Here is an 18843-nt window from a genome sequence, read left to right as displayed (position 1 = left end):
CTCCTCTTTTGAAAGAGTTTAAGTCATAGGCAGGTGGAAATACAGACACAGGTAGAGAGTTCCAGAGTTTACCAGTGTAGGGAATGAAGGAGTGAAGATACTGGTTAACTCTTGCATTAGGAAGATGGACAGAATAGGGATGAGAAGAAGTAGAGAGTCTTGTGCAGCGAGGCCGCAGGAGGGGAAGGCATGCAGTTAGCAAGTTCAGAAGAGCAGACAGCATGAAAACAGCGGTAGAAGACAGATAAAGATGCAACATTGCGGCGGTGACTTAAAGAATCAAGACAGTCAGTTAGAGGAGAAGAGTTGATAAGACGAAAAGCTTTAGATTCCACCTTGTTTAGTAAAGCTGTGTGTGGATCCCCCAGACATGAGAGCCATACTCCATACACGGGCGGATAAGGCCCTGTACAGAGCAAGCAGCTGGGAGGGAGAGAAAATGGACGAAGACGCCACAGGACACCTAACTTCTTGGAAGCTGATTTAGCAAGAGTAGAGATGTGAAATTTCCAGTTTAGATTTTTAGTGAAGGATAGACCGAGTGTGTTTAATGTAGAGGAGAGGGAAGTTGAGTGTTATTGAAGAAGAGAGGATAGTTGTCTGGAAGGTTATGTCGAGTAGATAGTTGTAGAAATTGAGTTTTGAGGCATTGAACAAAACCAGGTTTTCTCTGCCCCAATCAGAAACAAGTGAAAGATCAGAAGTTAGGCGTCCTATAGCATCTCGCCTTGAGTCATTTAATTGTTGTTGGGTTGGGCGTCTGTTGAACGCTGTTGAATAATGCAGGTGGTATCATCAGCATAGGAGTGGATAGGGCATTGAGTCAGATTTAGGAGATCATTGATGAATAATAGAAAGAGAGTGGGTGATAGGACAGAACCCTGTGGAACACCACTGTTGATAGTTTTAGGGAAGAACAGTGACCGTCTACTACAGCAGCAATAGAACGATCGGAAAGGAAACTGGAGATGAAGGTACAGAGAGAAGGATAGAATCCGTAGGAGGGTAGTTTAGAAATTAAAGATTTGTGCCAGACTCTATCGAAGGCTTTCGATATGTCAAGGCCGACAGCAAAGGTTTCACCGAAGTCCCTAAAGAGGATGACCAAGATTCAGTTAGGAAAGTAAGAAGATCACCAGTAGATCTGCCTTTACGGAAACCATACTGGCAATCAGAGAGAAGGTTGTGAGCTGATAGATGCCTCATTATCTTCCTATTAAGGATAGACTCAAAGGCTTTAGAAAGGCAGGAAATCAAAGCTATAGGGCGGTAGTTAGAAGGATTGGAGTGGTCACCTTTTTAGGGACAGGTTGAATGTGAGCAAACTTCCAGCAAGAAGGATAAATAGAAGTAGAGACACAGATGAAAGAGTTTGACCAGGCAGTGAGCGAGTTCGGAAGCACAGTTTTGAGAACAACAGGAGGGACTCCATCCGGACCGTAAGCCTTCCGAGAATCAAGGCCAGAGAGGGCCAGGAAAACGTCTTTATAAAGAATTTTAATTTTAGGGATGAAGTAGTCAGAGGGTGGAGGAGTAGGAGGAATATGCCCAGAATCATCCAAAGTTGAGTTGGTAGCAAAGGTTTGAGCGAAGAGTTCAGCTTTAGAAAAGAAGAGACAGCTGTAGAGCCATCTGGATGAAGTAAAGGAGGGAAAGACGAAGAAGTAAAGTTGTTAGAGATATTATTGGCTAGATGCCAGAAATCTCGAGAGGAGTTAGAATTGGAAAGACTTTGACATTTTCTATTGATGAAAGAGTTTTTAGTAAGTTGGAGAATAGATTTGGCATGATTACGGGCAGAAATATATAGGGCATGAGTTTCAGCAGTTGGATGGCTACGGAACCGTTTGTGAGCCGCCTCTCTATCATTGACAGCACGAGAACAAGCAGAGTTAAACCAAGGCTTTTTAGCTTTAGGGTTAGAGAAAGTATGAGGAATGTATAGCTCCATGCCAGAGATAATCACCTCTGTTATGCGCTCGGCACAAAGAGAAGGATCTCTGACATGAAAACAATAATCATCCCAAGGGAAATCAGAATAGTACTGCCTTAGTTCCTCCCACTTAGCAGAGTTAAAATGCCAGAAGCACCTCCGCTTAGGCGGGTCCTGAGGCTGCACTGGAGTGATAGAACAGGTAGCGGAAATTAGATTGTGGTCGGAGGAGCCCAACGGAGAGGAAAGTTTAACAGAGTAAGCAGAAGGGTTGGAGGTTAGGAAAAGATCAAGAATGTTGGGCGTGTCTCCAAGGCGGTTTAATATTTCTTCATTTGCTCTTGCTTTTCCCTGTTCCTGTTCCTGTCTTTTGTTCTTTTGATCATTGTAGTAGTAGTAGTAGTAGTAGTAGTAGTAGTAGTAGTAGTAGTAGTAGTAGTAGTATGATTATTTCGTATGCTCTTTCTTGGCTATCATTTGTTGTTGTTGTTGTTGTTTATCGTTGTTGTTGTTGTTGTTGTTGTTTATCGTTGCTGCTCTCATTGTTATTGCTGATGCTTATGATGATGTTAGATGACGATAGAAATAAAAACAACAACAAACAAGAACAACACTAACACAAACACCAGAACAGTAACATCGCAGTTGGAAAAGAGAAGGAAAGGAAAATAAAGCAAACTAAACAAAGAACTTACAGATTAGAGAGAGAGAGAGAGAGAGAGAGAGAGAGAGAGAGAGGTGAGGCTAAAGAGAGGAATATAAGCATGTGTGTGTTTTAATGAATGCGAGAAAACTTACTTGGTGCTTTGGTTGATGACTCGTCGCTGGTGTGTCGTGGAGAGATGTTAACTGCGTCATCCTTCACTCTCTCTCTCTCTCTCTCTCTCTATTATTATTTTTGCGTTTCTGATCCTTTGTCGTCTTTACTTATGTCCTTTCTTGTCTTTTTCGTAGCTCTCTCTCTCTCTCTCTCTCTCTCTCTCTCTCTCTCTCTCTCTCTCTCTCTCTCTCTCTCAACAAAGTTAAATTTCCAAACGTGAAACTGAAATTTTGGGTTTTTACTGTCATCCTTTCCTTTTTATTCCTTTTTTTTTATTTTACTTATTCTTTAGTTCGTTGGTCGCGATATTCTCTTGAACATTGGCGCATTTTTGTTGTCTACAGTGAATTGATGTAGTTCTTTTGTAGTTTATTTTCTCAATTCCTGCAATTTTAAACCCTCGAGTACCGTGACGCGTTTCTGTATTAATTTTGGTGACTATTTGGTGATTTTATACAGCTTCAGGAACTTATTTGGGGTGTTAAAGTAGTGAAGACTGTGGCTATTAATCTTCTGACCTCCATAGACCCTTCCTAATGTCAATAAAATGGTCTAATCGTACACAAAATCTCAAGGTAAAAAAATGACCCAGTGTTTCTTTTTTTTTTTCATTTTTTTTTTTTTTTTACAGTTTACTAATGTTTTCGTTGCCACCTTCTCTTATTTCAAACCAAATTTTGTTGTTCAGGGAAACTTACCACATGCTGTAAATTTCTTGGAACACTTGAAACTTAATCCTTGTACTTCTCTGAGCGTCTTTCCTTCAATTCCTTTCTTCTTCTTATAATCAGCCACAACTTTTATCCATGTCTTTGTTATCTACAGTTTCTAAAGTTGTAATCTTTCAATCACTACATATTTTTTTCTTATAGTTTCATCATCCACTATTTTTTTTATCCAATTTTTTTCCTCTATTACAGTCTTTTGCAGTTAATATGATCTGGAGTCGATAAGGTTGTAATAATGTAATGTAATAATAATCACTACATTTTTATCATTATTGTTTCACCATCCACAGGTTTTAATCCACTTTTTTCCTATATTACATAAGTCAATTTTTTTTTTCATTATAGTTTTATCATCTACAAATTTTAATTCACTTTTTTTCCTAAATTACATAATAATCACTACATTTTTTTAGATTATAGTTTCACCATCCACATGTTTTAATCTCCTTTTGTCCTAAATTACATAAATCACTACATTTTTTTCTCATAGTTTCATCATCCACAAATTTTAATCCACTTTTGTCCAATATTACATGTCAATACTTTTTTCATTATAGTTTCATCATCTACAAATTTTAATCCACTTTTCTCCTAAATTACATAATAATCACATTTTTTTTTCTTTATAGTTTCACCATCTACAAATTTTAATCCACTTTTGTCCAATATTACATGTCAATACATTTTTTTTATTATAGTTTCATCATCTACAAATTTTAATCCACTTTTCTCCTAAATTACATAATAATCACATTTTTTTTTCATTATAGTTTCATCATCCACAAATTTTAAACCACTTGGAGTCTTGAAGTTGTGTAATCTTTGAATCAATACATTTTTTCCCTTATAGTTTCATCACCCACGACTTTTCTCGTCATATGTGTCCTATTTTACAATCTTTTCCAGGAAATGAGCCACTGGAAATGATGAATTATTTGTGATTTATGGGACAGAAACGATTAAGACATCACAGGTGTTTATAGAAGATATTTTGTGTGGCAATAAAATTATAAAACGCTTGTGATAAATAGACAGATAGATAAATAGATAGATAGTTAGGTAGATAGATAGATAGGGAGATAGATAAGTATTAAAGATTAAAACATGGGAAGAATTCGTAAAGGTAAACACACACACACACACACACACACACACACACACACACACACACACACACACACACACACACACACACACACACACACACGGGTTTTTGGTTCATAAACGCTAGATCTTCCTCTCTTCCTTCATTTCACTCAAATCTTTTTTTCATACACATTTTTCCCTTTTAATATTCACGTTTTTTTTATTGTTTTCTGTCTACACACTCTTTCTCTTTCTCTTTGAACCTCCCTTTTATCACAACACTCCCTGACACACACACACACACACACACACACACACACACACACACACACACACACACACACACACACACACACACACACACACAGCACACCACGATCATCTCGGTGCTCACGTGATCTTATTTAATTACCTGTTTCATATACCGGTATTTGCCTCACTCCTGTCTGGAACCTGAACCTTCTGCTCGAACCCTGAGTGAATCCTAAGTGAACCCTCCCCACTCCCACTCCCACCACACCTCTCCTCTCCCACCCACTACCTCACTCAACCACATTTACTTTACCTACTCAGAATGAATTAACACACTACACCCTCGCACAATTTACCACACTGCAGACTATAGCTACACTCTACCACACTTCACCACCCCTTCAAACTAGCCCTACTATAGTCTGCCACAGTTAACCACGCACATTGTCATCACCCAGTCCGCTACTACACTACTACAGCTAAACACGTATATCTCCCACTCAAAGCAACTACCACACACACACACACACACACACACACACACACACACATCATCTCAAGTAAGTGATAACGTGAACCCAAACATGTCTTGGTTTTCCGCCTTCCTGACAAAATTACCTAAGAGAGAGAGAGAGAGAGAGAGAGAGAGAGAGAGAGAGAGAGAGAGGGAGAGGGACGAGTTTTTGTGCAGAGGAAGACGAGGAAAGCGATAAATAAACCAATAGGTAATAAATAAAATAGATAGATAAAAAGATAGATAAATAAATAATGCTTGGATGAAGAAGACGAGGAGAAGGAGAGACGAAAGAATAGGAAATGGAAAGGGAAGAAGAGGAGGAACAGGAGAGAAAGAGAGGCAAAAGAAATAAAAAGAGGAGGAAGAGGAGAGAAAGAAACACAAAAGAAAAGGAAAGAGGAGTAGAAAAAAGGAAGAGGAAAAAAAAAAGATTAAAGAAATTAGAGAAAGAAAAGGGAAAAAAACAGGATAGTGGAAAGATAACGAAGAGGAAAAGGAAGAGAAGAGAGAAGGAAAGGAAACAGAAAGAAGAAGAAAAAGAAGAAGAAGAAGAAGAAGAGGAGGAGGAGGAGGAGGAGGAGGAGGAGGAGGAGGAGTAGGAAGAGGAGAAACAGTCAGAGAAGGAAGAGGAAATGAGAAAAAAACGTGAGACGGGAAAGAAAACGGAGAGGAAGGGAAGAGAGGAGAGAAGAAGGAAACGGAAAGAAAAAGGAGGAGAAGGAGGAGTAGGAAGAGGAGAAACATAAAGGAACACAAAGGAAGTCCAAACAGCAAGAAACCATTAGTGACATTAGCGGGAGACAAGATAGTATAGAAGAAAGAGGAGGAATAGGAGGAGGAGAAGGAGGAATTACAGGAGGAAGAGGAGAAATATAAAGGAACACAAAGGAAGTACAAACAACAAGCGACCATTAGAGCAGTTAGTGGGAGAGACAAGATAGTAAAGAAGGGATAGGAGGAGGAGAAAGGGGAAGAAGAGGAGAGGAGGAGGAGGAGGAGGAAGACCGGTGAGTGAGAGGTGCCATCCACGTGAGAAAGGAGCGAATACTTGAGCGTGTTTTATTAGTCCCTAGAGGAGGCTGTCCGAAGCTTCGAAGCCGTGATGTTTTTACCCCGAGCCGTGTTTCGCATCAGTGCTGGGCTTCTTTTTCGCGTCAAGGACACTCACACACACACACACACACACGGCCAGAGCGCTAAGAGGACACAGGAAATCTAAGGAAAAAGAGGAAAAGATGTGCAGAAATACAGTTTTCCAAGAAGAGCAATAAATCAGTGGAAATGTGTGTGCTGGAGATTAGTCTGTCTGTGTGTGTGTGTGTGTGTGTGTGTGTGTGTGTGTGTGTGTGTGTGTGTGTGTGTGTGTCCAAACTTTACATCTCAGGACAGATATGATAGTTTGATAGCAAAAGACATTACAACTTTGACTAATTCCTGTAAAATGAAAAAAAAAAGGAAAAAGAAATATATGAGTAGGGAAACACAGAAGCAGGTAAAGCACGGAAATATTCTTAAGTGCATTTGTCTAATTCAATAACAATACTGAACGCTTGCCACTCATTTATCTATTTGAAAACCCTTAAAAAATTTGAAGTCGTGTATTTCTGTATCTATCGTACAAATAATTTATCTACTACTACTAACCTTACGCAATTTAATCGTATAGCAACTATTCTCGAGTCATCATCAATTACATAATCAACACCTGCAACAAGATTAACTGTGTACCTGTTATTTATTTATTTGCCACAGCTAGCAACTAACAACATTCGTTCATCTGTCTTTCTACATAGGTTAGGTTAGGTTAGGTTAGGTTAGTATAATACAATAGAAACCACACTCAGGTCATAAACTGTCACATAATCAACGCCTGTAACAATATTGGTGTGTGCCTGTTATTTATTTCACCTTAACTAACAACTACCAGCATCCCTCACCCATCTGTCCGTCCACATAACGTTACACAATTTAATCCTATAGCAACAATTACATAATCAACATCTTTAACAATATTGAGTGTGTGCCTGTTATTTATTTCACCTTAACTAACAACTACCAGCATCCCTCACCCATCTGTCCGTCCACATAACGTTACACAATTTAATCCTATAGCAACAATTACATAATCAACATCTTTAACAATATTGAGTGTGTGCCTGATATTTATTTCACCTTAACTAACAACTACCAGCATCCCTCACCCCTCTGTCCGCCCACGTAACTTTAACAAGACAGTATAATCCTATAGCAACCATACTTGAGGAGCCTACCACATAATCAACATCTTTATTAAGCCCGTACCTGCCATTTATTTACCACTACTAACAACTAACAACATTCTTTCATCTGTCTTTCTACACAACCTTAATAAATTAGTATAATCTAATAGAAACCACACTCAGGTCATCAACTATCACATAATCATAACCTTTAACAATATAGAGTCCTTACCTGTCATTTATTTATTTATCACTACGAGGGACTACCAGCATTCCTCACTCAACTGTCTATAACCTTAAAACATTATAATTCTAAACCTCACCCGAGTCATCAACACCTTTAACACACACACACACACACACACACACACACACACGGGTCTTTGGTTCATACACGCCAGATCTTCCTCTCTTCCTTCTTCATTTCACTTCAATCTTTCTTCCTTACACATTTTTCCCTTCTAATATTCACGTTTTTTTTTTTTTTGTCTATACACTCTTTCTCTTTCTCTTTGAACCTCCTTTTTATCACTAGCACTCCCTTCTTACCTGTCATTTATTTAGCACTAACTTCCCTGTCTACATCACCTTTTCAATACTGAGACACATTTTTACCTTGAGATTAGTGTACGATTAGACCATTTTATTGACATTAGGAGAGGTCTATGGAGGTCAGAAGATTAATGGCCACAGTCTTCACTAGTTTAATCCCCCACATAAGTTTCCGAAGCTGTATAGTAAGCAGCACATAATCAATACTTTTAACAATATTGAGTTCTTTTATCCCCGTGTTGGCCTTGACCGTGTGGAAGGAGTGAGGGAGACAATTTTATGTATTTCGATCAGCAGCGTCTGTCGGAGGGAAAGTAATGTGTGCCCGGAGGCGTCAGCGGGGATCAGGAACACTCAGCACTTGAATTCCGGGAAGCCGCTACGTCGTGAAAGAGGAGGCGAGGGAAGAGAAGGCAGGGAAGGGAAGGGAAGGGAAAGAGAAATGAAGGGAAGATATGGGAGAAGAGAGGGAAGAATAAAAAAAGAGAAGAAAGAAAGGAAAGAGAAGGGAAGAAAAGGAGAGGAGAGAGAAATGAAGGAAGATAAGGTAAAATATAGGGAAGAAGCAAACAGAGAAAAAGGAAAGAGAAGGGAAAGAAAAGAGGAGAACGAGAAATGAACGTAAGATAAGGTAAAGGAGGGAAGAAGCAAAAAGAAGAAAGAAAGGAAAGAGAAGGGAAGGAAAAGAGGGGAGAGAAAAATTAAATAAGAGGAAGCAAAAAAGGAGAAGAAAGAAAGGAAATAAAAGAGAAAGAATGGAGGGGAGAGAGAAAGGAAGGCAGGAAGGTGAGGTTAAGGAGAGAGGAAGGAGCAAAGTAAGACAAAAGAGAAAGAAGGAAGAAAAGAAAGAGAAGGGAAAGAAGGATAGGAAGACAGCGAAGGGAAGATGAAATAGATAAAGAAAGGAAAACAAAGAAGAAAAAATAATAAGAAGGAAGAAAAGAAAAAAAAGAAGGAAAGGAAAGGAGGGTAAGAAGAGAGGGAAGGGAAGATAAAGGAAAGAAAGCAAGGTGAAGAGTAAGATAAGATAAAAGAAGGAGGAAGAGAACGAAGAGAACGAATGAAAGAAAAAGGAAGGGAGAAGAAGAGGGAAGGAAAGGGAAATGAGGGAAGGAAACAAAGGAAAGGAAGATAAGGGAAAGGAAGGAAGGAGAAGGAAAACAATGTAAAAAAGTGAAGAAGAGAGAGAGAAAAAAAACAAGAGAAAGGAAACACGGAGAAGGAAAGGAAAGATACAAAAAGAAAACAAAAAATAACAGACGAGGAAAATAAAGAAAAAAACAAGAGAGAAGCAGTAAAAAGAGAAGAGATGAGAAAACCAAACAGAGAAGAAAAGAGGAAAAAGAAGAAAAGAGAAAGAAAAAAACATAATTGGCTTACACTAGACAGAGGAGCGTGATGAGGGTAAGAGCTGAGGGGAGAGGAGGAGCAGGTGGAGGAGTGAGGGGAAAAGGGAGTGGCTGACTAGACTTGCGGGAATAAAGAGAGAGAGGAAGAGAAAGAGAGGTGACTCATGTAAGGGGAGACGAGTTTTAATAGATGAAAGAGGAAAGAAAGAGGAGTTAGGTAAGGGAGTGGCTGGTGGTAGTAGTAGTAGTAGTAGTAGTAGTAGTAGCAGTAGTAATAGCAGTGAAAGGAAACAAAAAGAAAAAAGGAAAGAAAAATGAATAAAGGAAATGGGGAAAAAAGGGGAATATAGAAAAAAAAGAAGGGAAAGAAAGGGAAAGAGATTATATCTGGAAAAAAAGAAGAGAAAGAATAAGATCTGATCGATGAATAGGTGATATAGGAAGAGGAGGAGGAGGAGGAGGAGGAGGAGGAAGAAGAAGAAGAAGAAGAAGAAGAAGAAGAAGAAGAAGAAGAAGAAGAAGAAGAAGAAGAAGAAGAAGAAGAAGAAGAAGAAGAAGAAGAAGAAGAAGAAGAAGAAGAAGAAGAAGAAGAAGAAGAAGAAGAAGAAGAAGAAGAAGAAGAAGAAGAAGAAGAAGAAGAAGAAGAAGAAGAAGAAGAAGAAGAAGAAGGAAGAAGAGGAGGAAAAGGAGGAGGAGAAGGAGGGATTTGGCGCATAGTGAAGTGGTGAAGTGAGGGGAGGGGATGAGAAGGGAGGGGAAGAGATGGGAGGGGAACACTTCTCATTACACCTGGTGACTCGACATTATTGCACCAGCCTCAGCAACACCACCACCACCACCACCACCACCACCACCACCACCACCACCACCAGTATCCAAGGGAGGTGGTGCTGGGGACACACTCACCAAGAGACAAAAAACAATGAAGTCCCTCGCCTTGTATAATGCTACTTGATTTATTGTCATTTGTTGTCACTACCAATACGGCAGTGTGTGTGTGTGTGTGTGTGTGTGTGTGTGTGTGTGTGTGAGTGTGTGTGTGGCTTCAGGAGGTGGTTTGATACAGAGTTGAATGGTACGATTTTTGCCTGTAAGAGAGAGAGAGAGAGAGAGAGAGAGAGAGAGAGAGAGAGAGAGAGAGAGAGAGAGAGAGAGAGAGAGAGAGAGAGAGAGAGAGAGAGAGAGCTGGCAGACACACCTTAGGTACACTCACCTTACCTAACCTTATCTTACCTTATCTAACCTTACCTTACCTAACCTAACCTAACCTAACCTAACCTAACCTAACCTTACCTTACCTTAACTAACCTAACTTTACCTCATCTAACCCTACCTTACCTTGCCTTACCTTACCTTACCTTTAACATTTGGCGCCAGAATCCCTTCAGGTGATGTCGAGATAAACACACACACACACACACACACACACACACACACACACACACACACACACACACACACACACACACACACCTGTCCCCCAGTAAAGCCTTGAAAACTTCCCGTAGCTTCTCGTTCCGTGTAGCAACAGACAGTCAAGAGCCCGGACACGGAATGCACGCAACACATTCCTCTCTGAAGCCTTGCGAAGACCCGTGGACGTGGTAAACTGGGTCGCTGGGGAACTGGTAACTACTGGTTCAATTCCCATTCCGGCGTCACTTAGCGGGAGATGTAGCGTTAGTCTTGTTTTTTTACTTTTTTTTTTTTTTTAACCTTCTCCGTCTAATGTTTATTTTTTGCTATCGCAGTAGAAGAGAGGGAAGGGAAGATAAAGGAAGGAAATTAAGAGAAGAGTAAGATAAGATAAAAGAAGGAGGAAGAGAACGAAGAGAACGAATGAAAAATAAGGAAAACGGATAAGTCACAAATAAGCGTTTTTTCTTATTTTTTTTATTTTCTATAATTTAACTAACGAAGAACATTTCTTAAACCTTAAGATTGATTTCTGAGTATCAATGTTGCGTTAATTTCTTTGTTTCTTTTTATTATTTCAACCTTTTCCGTCTAATGCTTATTTTTTGCTATCGCAGTAGAAAATGTTATGGACACGAAGAAATCACAAATAAGTTATTTTTCTATTTTTTTGACTAAGGAAGAGCATTTTTTTTTTTAACCGTAAGACATGTGTTTGTAGTCTAGAAAAAAAAAACATATGCTTGTGAACTTCATTTGATTTCTGAATATCTGTGAAAGATGAAAAGACTGAAACCTTATGGCCTTTTCTAAGTGAGTCTCTGTGAGTGTTGGGGAAGACAAGCTGGAGAAAACTTAGAGGTGAGAAGGTACACAAGTGAAAGATTACTCATTTTCCAGGTGAGTAAGTGCTGAGAAGACAAAGTAATGGTAACTTATGGGGATACACTAACAGGAGGATTGAATGCTTACACACACACACACACACACACACACACACACACACACACACACACACACACACAACAGAGAGAGAGAGAGAGAGAGAGAGAGAGAGAGATGGTTTTTCAAGGGTTTTCATAATTCCAGCGATAAGAGATACAAATATTCCATCCATGAGTCAGTGAAGGAAAGCCGGGAGGAAGTGTACTGATTGAAGGCTCCGTAAGTCAGTAAAGGAGAGACGGCAGGAAGACCATTGTTATGAGTGAAGTGAGCATTTTTCTCTTCCTCATTTTTTCCTCCCATCTTTCCTTTGCTTCATTTTTCCCTTCCCTTCCACTTCCTCACTTTTTTTTCATTTTTCTCCTCCTGTTCTTTATTTCTATCTTTAGTTTCTTTTCTCTTCTCTAAGGAAAGATGGCAGGAAGAGCATTGTGGTGAGTGAAGTGAGCAAGTGAGCCGCGGTGCATTGTGGGACGATAACAGGAGGAGGCTGAGAGGGAAGAGGAAGAGCTATTGAATGTAGGAATGTATAGATGTAGGAATAATGGACTGACTGACTGACAGATCGATTCACTGGTTGGCTGTCTGGCTGGCTGACTGGCTGACTGGTTGGCTGGCTGGCTGGCTGACTGGCTGGCTGGCTGGCTGACTGGCTGACTGGCTGGCTGGCTGGCTGAATGGATGGTCGATGAAATTATTTTATGACTGACTGACTGACTGGCTGACTGACTGACTGACTGACTGACTGACTGACTGACTGACTGAATGGATGGTTGATGAGATTACTTAATGACTGACTGACTGACTGACTGACTGGCTGACTGAGTGAATGAATGAATGAATGGTCGATAAAATTACTTTACGAGAAGAAGAGGAAAGGAGAGAAATAAAGCAGACACTAAGAAACACAAAGAAAGAGAATATAAACACGAGCATAAAGGATACACAAAGCAACACAGAGAGGCAAGAAATGAACACCAAGAGACACAACAAGAACACAAAGGAAACAAACACAGGCACGGACACAAAACAGAGCGAGGCAGGTAAAGGTAGGCCAGTTGTATTGAAGGCGAATAGAATGTAAATTGAAAAGCCACAAGAAGAGAAAATGAAGAGACAATAGAGGGAAATTAAGAAAGAGAGAATAATGGAATGCACAAAGGAACACAAAGAGAAAAACAGACATAGATGGATAGATAAATTAATGAAGAAAAGGAAGAATAATGAAACTAAGAATATACAAAAGAACACAAAGAAAAATAAAAAACAAATATGGATAGATGGATAGATGGATTGAATAAACTAGAAGAGTGACCAACAAATAATGAAAAAAAAGGAAGAATAATGAAACTGAGAAAGAAGATACAAAAGAACACAAAGAGAGAACAAAAACAAAGATGGATAGATGGATTGAAGAAACTAGAAGAATGATCAACAAATAATGAAAAAAAAGGAAAAACAATGAAACTGAAAAAAAATGTACAAAAGAAGAGAAAGCAAAAAAAAAGCAAAAACAAGAAAAATATGGATAGATAGATGGAATAAAGTAGAAGAATGATCAACAAATAAGATGAATAACGAGGAGAAAGTAGGAAGAGGAAGTGATAGAGATGGCTGGATGGATCACTGAGTGGACTGAGAGAACAAATGGTTTAATGGTTGAATGGTTGAATGGTTGACCGCTGAGATAACTTTGTGGTGACTCAAGTGGCAGTTTCGTAGAGATGAGACGATGTGCTGACATGAGGAAGTGGAGTTGTGGTAGTTTGTTACTGTTGTTGTTGTTGTTGTTGTTGTTATTGTTGTTGTCATTGTTGTTGTCGTTGTTTTTTTTGTTATTGTTGTTGTTTTAGTAGTAGTTGTTGTTGTCGTTGTTGTTGTTATTGTTGTTGTTGTCGTTGTTGTTGTTATTGTTGTTGTTGTTGTAAGTCGAAAGATGGGGAATAAGTTTTCAGTAATGGCTAAATTAAAGACTGATTTTATATACTTTAAGTTATCATTATTCTTCTATTAATATATTTATTTGCTTTTATTTTACTTTGTTCCTCTTTGTTGCTTTAAAATGAATGCTGAAACTGTTGCGATGATGTTGTTGTCGTTATGTATTCACGTATTTATTATTATTATTACCATCACCATTATCATCATTATCAACATTATTCATTACACTATTGTTATAATTGTCTCTGTTTCCTTGTTATCATCATTAACGTATTTCCCTTTCCGTGGAGAATGCAGCGATGCGACACAAACAAAAAGGAGAAGAAAGAGAAAGAGGAGGAGGAGGAGGAGGAGGAGGAGGAGGAGAGGAAGAAGAAGAAGAGAGGGAAGTCGCAGGAAATTTATCAGAGTGGTTTGTTAACGAGGAGGGTCATAGCTTTGTTTGTTTTCCCTTCCCCGTTCCTTGTTTTTCTTTCTCTTTTCCTGTTTTTCCTTCTCCCCTTCTTGGAATGTCACTGTTTGTCTGCATAGTGAGTGAGTGAGTGAGTGAGTGAGTGAGTGAGTGAGTGAGTGAGTAAGTGAGTGGTCCCTTAATTTTCTTTCTCTTCTCTTGCTTTTCCTTCTCCTCTTCTTGGATTGTCACTGTTTGTCTGCTAGTGAGTGAGTGAGTGAGTGAGTGCATAAAAATGAGTGCACGAGAATGAGACAGTGAGAGAGTGAGTGAGTGAGAGAACAGGCCATCCATTTACCGATTGAGTGAGAAAGTAAGCAGATGTGTGAGTAAATAAAGAATAAAACAGGCCAGGTATTATATGAGTAAGCTTCTGAGTAATGTGGTGAGTGAAATGACAGGTAGGCGCCGTTGTCTGTCCCGATAGTGTGTATAAGGATGATGAATAACAAATGAGAAATCGACCAATGATCATCCACATAGCTCGCCTCTCTGTGTTTCAGGTGGACAGGTAAACACACAGGTAGAAAAGTAGACAAATTGACAGGTAGAGAGGCTGACACAGATAAATAGATAATAAATAGGTAGATAGACAAATAGATAGTCAAGTAGATGAGGTAAATAAGAGCCAGATAGATTAATAAGTAGATAGGCTGACAGATAGATAAAAAATAGATAAGTAGGTGGATAAGAAAGAGGGCTGATGGTAGCAACAGGTAGATAGATAGATAGAGAGATACTAAAGGCAGGAATAAGCAGATAGATAGATAAGATAACAAATGAATACAATAGTGAATAAAGTTGGTAATAGAGACAAATAGACAGATGAATAGATAAAAGTTAATAGTATAGAAGAAGAAGAATATAAGAGAAGTAGTAAGAGCAATAGTGGTTGTGGTTCTGAGACACTGAACCACTGAACCACTGAAGCACCACATACCAGCTTCAGTGCAGTGAGCTGATGAAGGAAGGAAGCCAGGAAGCCCACTCTGTATGGACCACTAAGCCCCTGTAAGCCTCGCTAAGCCACGCGCCTTAAGACAGGAAGTGAGGGGCGCGAGAGAAGGGAAGTGAAGGGAGTGAAGGAAGACACAGGAAGGGCGGGGCGGTTGTAGCAAAGGTCAGTGTATTAATAGCAAGAGGAAGGAAGGAAGGAAGGAAGGAAGTGGGAAGATTGAAGGAAGACATCAGGAAAGGAAGGAATTGAGGCAGGTAAAGGTAAGGCAATTGTTGTTAACCCCTTCAGTACTGGGACACATTTTTACCTTTGAGATTTGTGTACGATTGGACCATTTTATTGACATCTTAAGGTCTATGGAGGTTACAAGGTTAATGGCCACAGTCTTCACTATTTTAATCCCCCACATGAGTTTCTGAAGCTGTTTAAAATCACCAAATAGTAAGCAGAATAGTACTTTAGGGGTTAAAGGTGAATAGAATGTAAACTGAAAGACCAGAAGAGGAAAATGAAGAGAAATGGAAGGAAATGAAGAAAGATAAAGGGAGTGAGGAAAGCGAAGGAAGGAAGGAAGGAAGGAAGGAAAGTAAAGGAAACACGGTTATAGAAGGGATGAAAATGACAAAATTGAAAGGAGAGACTATTGAAAAAAATGAAAGATATAAATTGAAAGGAGCGAAAGAAGAGGAAAATTGAAGGAAAATGACGGAAAATAGGAGGAAATGAAGAAGGGAGGTAAAGGAAACACGGTTATAGGAAAGTTGAAAATGATAAAAATTGAGGATAGGACAGGAAGAGAGGAAAATAAGGGAAAGCAGAAGGAAATGAAGGAAGTGAGGAAAGCGAAGAAGGAAAGAAGGAATATAAAGAAAGTGCTGTTATATTAAAGCTGAGAGAGAGAGAGAGAGAGAGAGAGAGAGAGAGAGAGAGAGAGAGAGAGAGAGAGAGAGAGAGAGAGAAAGGAGAGTCAGAAAAGAAAGATTGAAGGAAAGTAGAATAGGAATAAAGAAATAAAAATACCGAAAAGGGAGGAAGGAAGGAAAGAGGGAAGGAAAGAGAAGTCAGAAGAAGAGAAATATTAAAGGGAAGGAGAAGAATAGGAATAAATAAATAAAAATACCGAAAAGGAAGGAAGGAAGAAGGGAAGGAAGGAAGAAAGGAAGGAAGGAAGGTAAAGGAAAGGTGAGGGAGAGAAAAGGAGAAAGAAAAAGAAAAGGAGTAGATCAGGATTCCGAAGTGAGGAAAAGGAGACGAAAGAGAATGAAAGGAGAAAAAAGGAAAAAAAGGATGAGAGAAAGAGGAAAGAAGATGTAAAGGAAGAAAGGAAGAGATGAAGCTAATAAAGAGGAGAGAGAGGAAAAAAAAGGACTAAATTGAAGAGAGAGAGAGAGAGAGAGAGAGAGAGAGAGAGAGAGAGAGAGAGAGATGATTGCTGACAAGGAAGCTCTTACGGGGAGGAAAATCTTATGGTATTACTGTGTTTAGCCTGCTTGCCTCGTGTGTTTTGCCTAGAGTGCCCCTCCCCACTTCCATCCCCCCCCTGGGTCTCCTGGTGGTGGTGGTGGTGGTGTTGTTGTTGTTGTTGTTGTTGTTGTTGTTGTTGTTGCTGTTCTATTTCTCTTCTTTGTTCGTGTTCTTGCTCTTCTTGTTCCTGTTTTTCTTTTTCGTATTCTTCTTTGTTCTTTTTTTCTTTTTTCTCTTCTTTGTTGTTGTTGTTGTTGATGTTGATGTTCCTCCTCTTTGTTTTTTCTTGTTTTCTTCTTCTTCTTCTTCTTCTTCTTCTTTTATTTTCCTTTGTTCTTTTATTTTTTTTCTTCATCTCTTCTGTGTTGTTGTTGTTGTTGTTGTTGTTGGTAGTGGTGGTGGTGGTGGTGGTGGTGGTGGTGGTGTTGGTTTCTTCTCCTTCTCCTTCCCTTCCTTAATCCGCTTCCCATCCTTTCTACACTCCACTCCACCTCTCTCTTCGCTTCATCTTCCCCATCCCAACAATCCTTCAAAATCAAGTATGATGAGACTTCTGAAATAATCGACCTGAAATAAACCACTTGTTCTTCCTTTGCGATCCTTTGTGTCCCCTTCTAGACCTTCACCTGTCCGCGAGTCCACCCAGGTGTTGTGTTCCTGTGATGAGCGATATATGAACACCTGGCTCGTGATGGCAGGTAATGGATCTCTCAGGGATTGTGTCCTTAGGGTCCCTTCTATTGATTAACGAAGGGATGGCTCGTGTTTCTTATTATTTCTCCTTTTATCTGAAGTAGTTTTTTTATTTATTTATTTTTTTTTTTTGCTTTTATTGCTACTTTATCGTTATTTTCATTTTTGTTTTTTTCTTAGCTTAGTTTTTTTTTTTTCGTTATTTTTCTGATTTCTGGTTTTTATTGGGTGATTTTTTTCCTTTTTTGCTTTTTCGTTGATTTTTTTTTATTTTTATTTTTCCCTTGTTTTTCTTAGGTTTTTTTTTTTTTTCTTTTTTTTTCTTATTTCTCTTCCTCGTTTTTTTCTTTGCCAGGGATTTTTTTTTATTTTTGCTTTTTTTCGTTGATATTTTTTTATTTTTCTTGTTTTTTTCTTAGCTATTTTTTGTTTCTTTTTGCTTTTTCGTTTTTTTTCTCCTCGTTTTTCTGAGATTTTTTTTCATTTTTGCTTCTTCGTTGATATTTTTTTTGTTTCTTGCTTCCCTTTCTCGTTTTTTTCTTATTCAATTTCTCTTTTTTCTTTTCCTTTATTTCCTCATTATTTTCTTATTTTTCTTTTTTCTTCCAGTTTCCTTTTTTCTTTTCATTTTTACTTATTTTTCTTTTCTTTCTTCCCTCTCGTTTTTTCCTTATCCAGTTTCTTTTTTTCCCTGTTCTTTTTGTTTCCTTGTTATCTTCTCATTTTTCTTACTCCCCTTTTTTTTTATCCACGTTTTCTTTTTTCTTTTATCTTCCTTTATCGTTTTCTTATTTTAATTTCTTCTTTCTTTTCTTTATTTCCTTATCCATTTCTCTCTCATTTCTTTTTGCTTTTTTCAGCTCTTTCTTTTCTGTTTTCACTCTCCTTTCCTTCACCTTTTTTTCTTTTCATTATCTCTATTTCTTTACCCTCTTCTCCTCTTCTTTCCTTCCCACTTCCTTCCTCTTATTCTTTACTTCACCACCCCAAGAGCAGCTTAACTCCTTCACTACTGGGACGCATTTTTATCAAGATTTATTTGGTGTGACTAGACGATTTGATAGACATTAGGAAGGGTCTAAGGAGGTCACAAGATTAATTGCCAGAGTCTTCACTGTTTAACCTCACGTAATTTTGTGAAGCTGTATAAAATCACCAAATAGTAACCAAAATGAATATGAAAACGTGTCTTGATGCTGAAGGGGTTAAGGTCCATAATCTATTACCTTTTTATATTCTCTTTTCCTCTTTTCTAGAGTGTATTCCTTTTCAATGTACCCTCCTCTCATCTCTCTTTTTCCTTTTCTCACCTTTATCTTCCTCTTATTCTTTACTCTACCATCCTGAGACCATTTTAAGTTCCCTAAAAACTGCTACCTTTCAATGTACCCTCCTCTTCTCTTTTTCTCTTCTTACCTCCTCCTTCCTCTTATTCTTTACTCTACCACCCTTAGACCAGCTTAAGGATCTCTAAAATCTGTTCTATATACCCTCCTCTTCTTTGTTTCCCCTTCATACC

General features: G+C 38.7%; 1 protein-coding gene across 2 annotated transcripts in view; it reads left to right on the top strand.

Annotated features, from left to right (window-relative positions):
• Nucleotides 1-18843, top strand: part of LOC123508874 (corticotropin-releasing factor receptor 1-like) — a 128236-nt gene that overhangs the window by 7132 nt on the left and 102261 nt on the right. Inside the window, exon 1 of one of the 2 annotated variants that reach the window (XM_045262864.1) lies at nucleotides 15174-15427. The exons of the other annotated variant lie outside the window; for it this stretch is intronic. The gene's annotated coding sequence lies outside the window, so the exon portion shown is untranslated. Of the gene's footprint in view, nucleotides 1-15173; nucleotides 15428-18843 lie in introns of those variants that run through there. 2 annotated transcript variants of the gene reach the window in all.

Source organism: Portunus trituberculatus, chromosome 25, assembly GCF_017591435.1.
Source record: "Portunus trituberculatus isolate SZX2019 chromosome 25, ASM1759143v1, whole genome shotgun sequence".
Lineage (NCBI taxonomy): Eukaryota > Metazoa > Arthropoda > Malacostraca > Decapoda > Portunidae > Portunus > Portunus trituberculatus.
The sequence above is the reverse complement of the archived record's forward strand: the minus strand, read 5'-3'. Positions and strand labels throughout refer to the sequence as shown.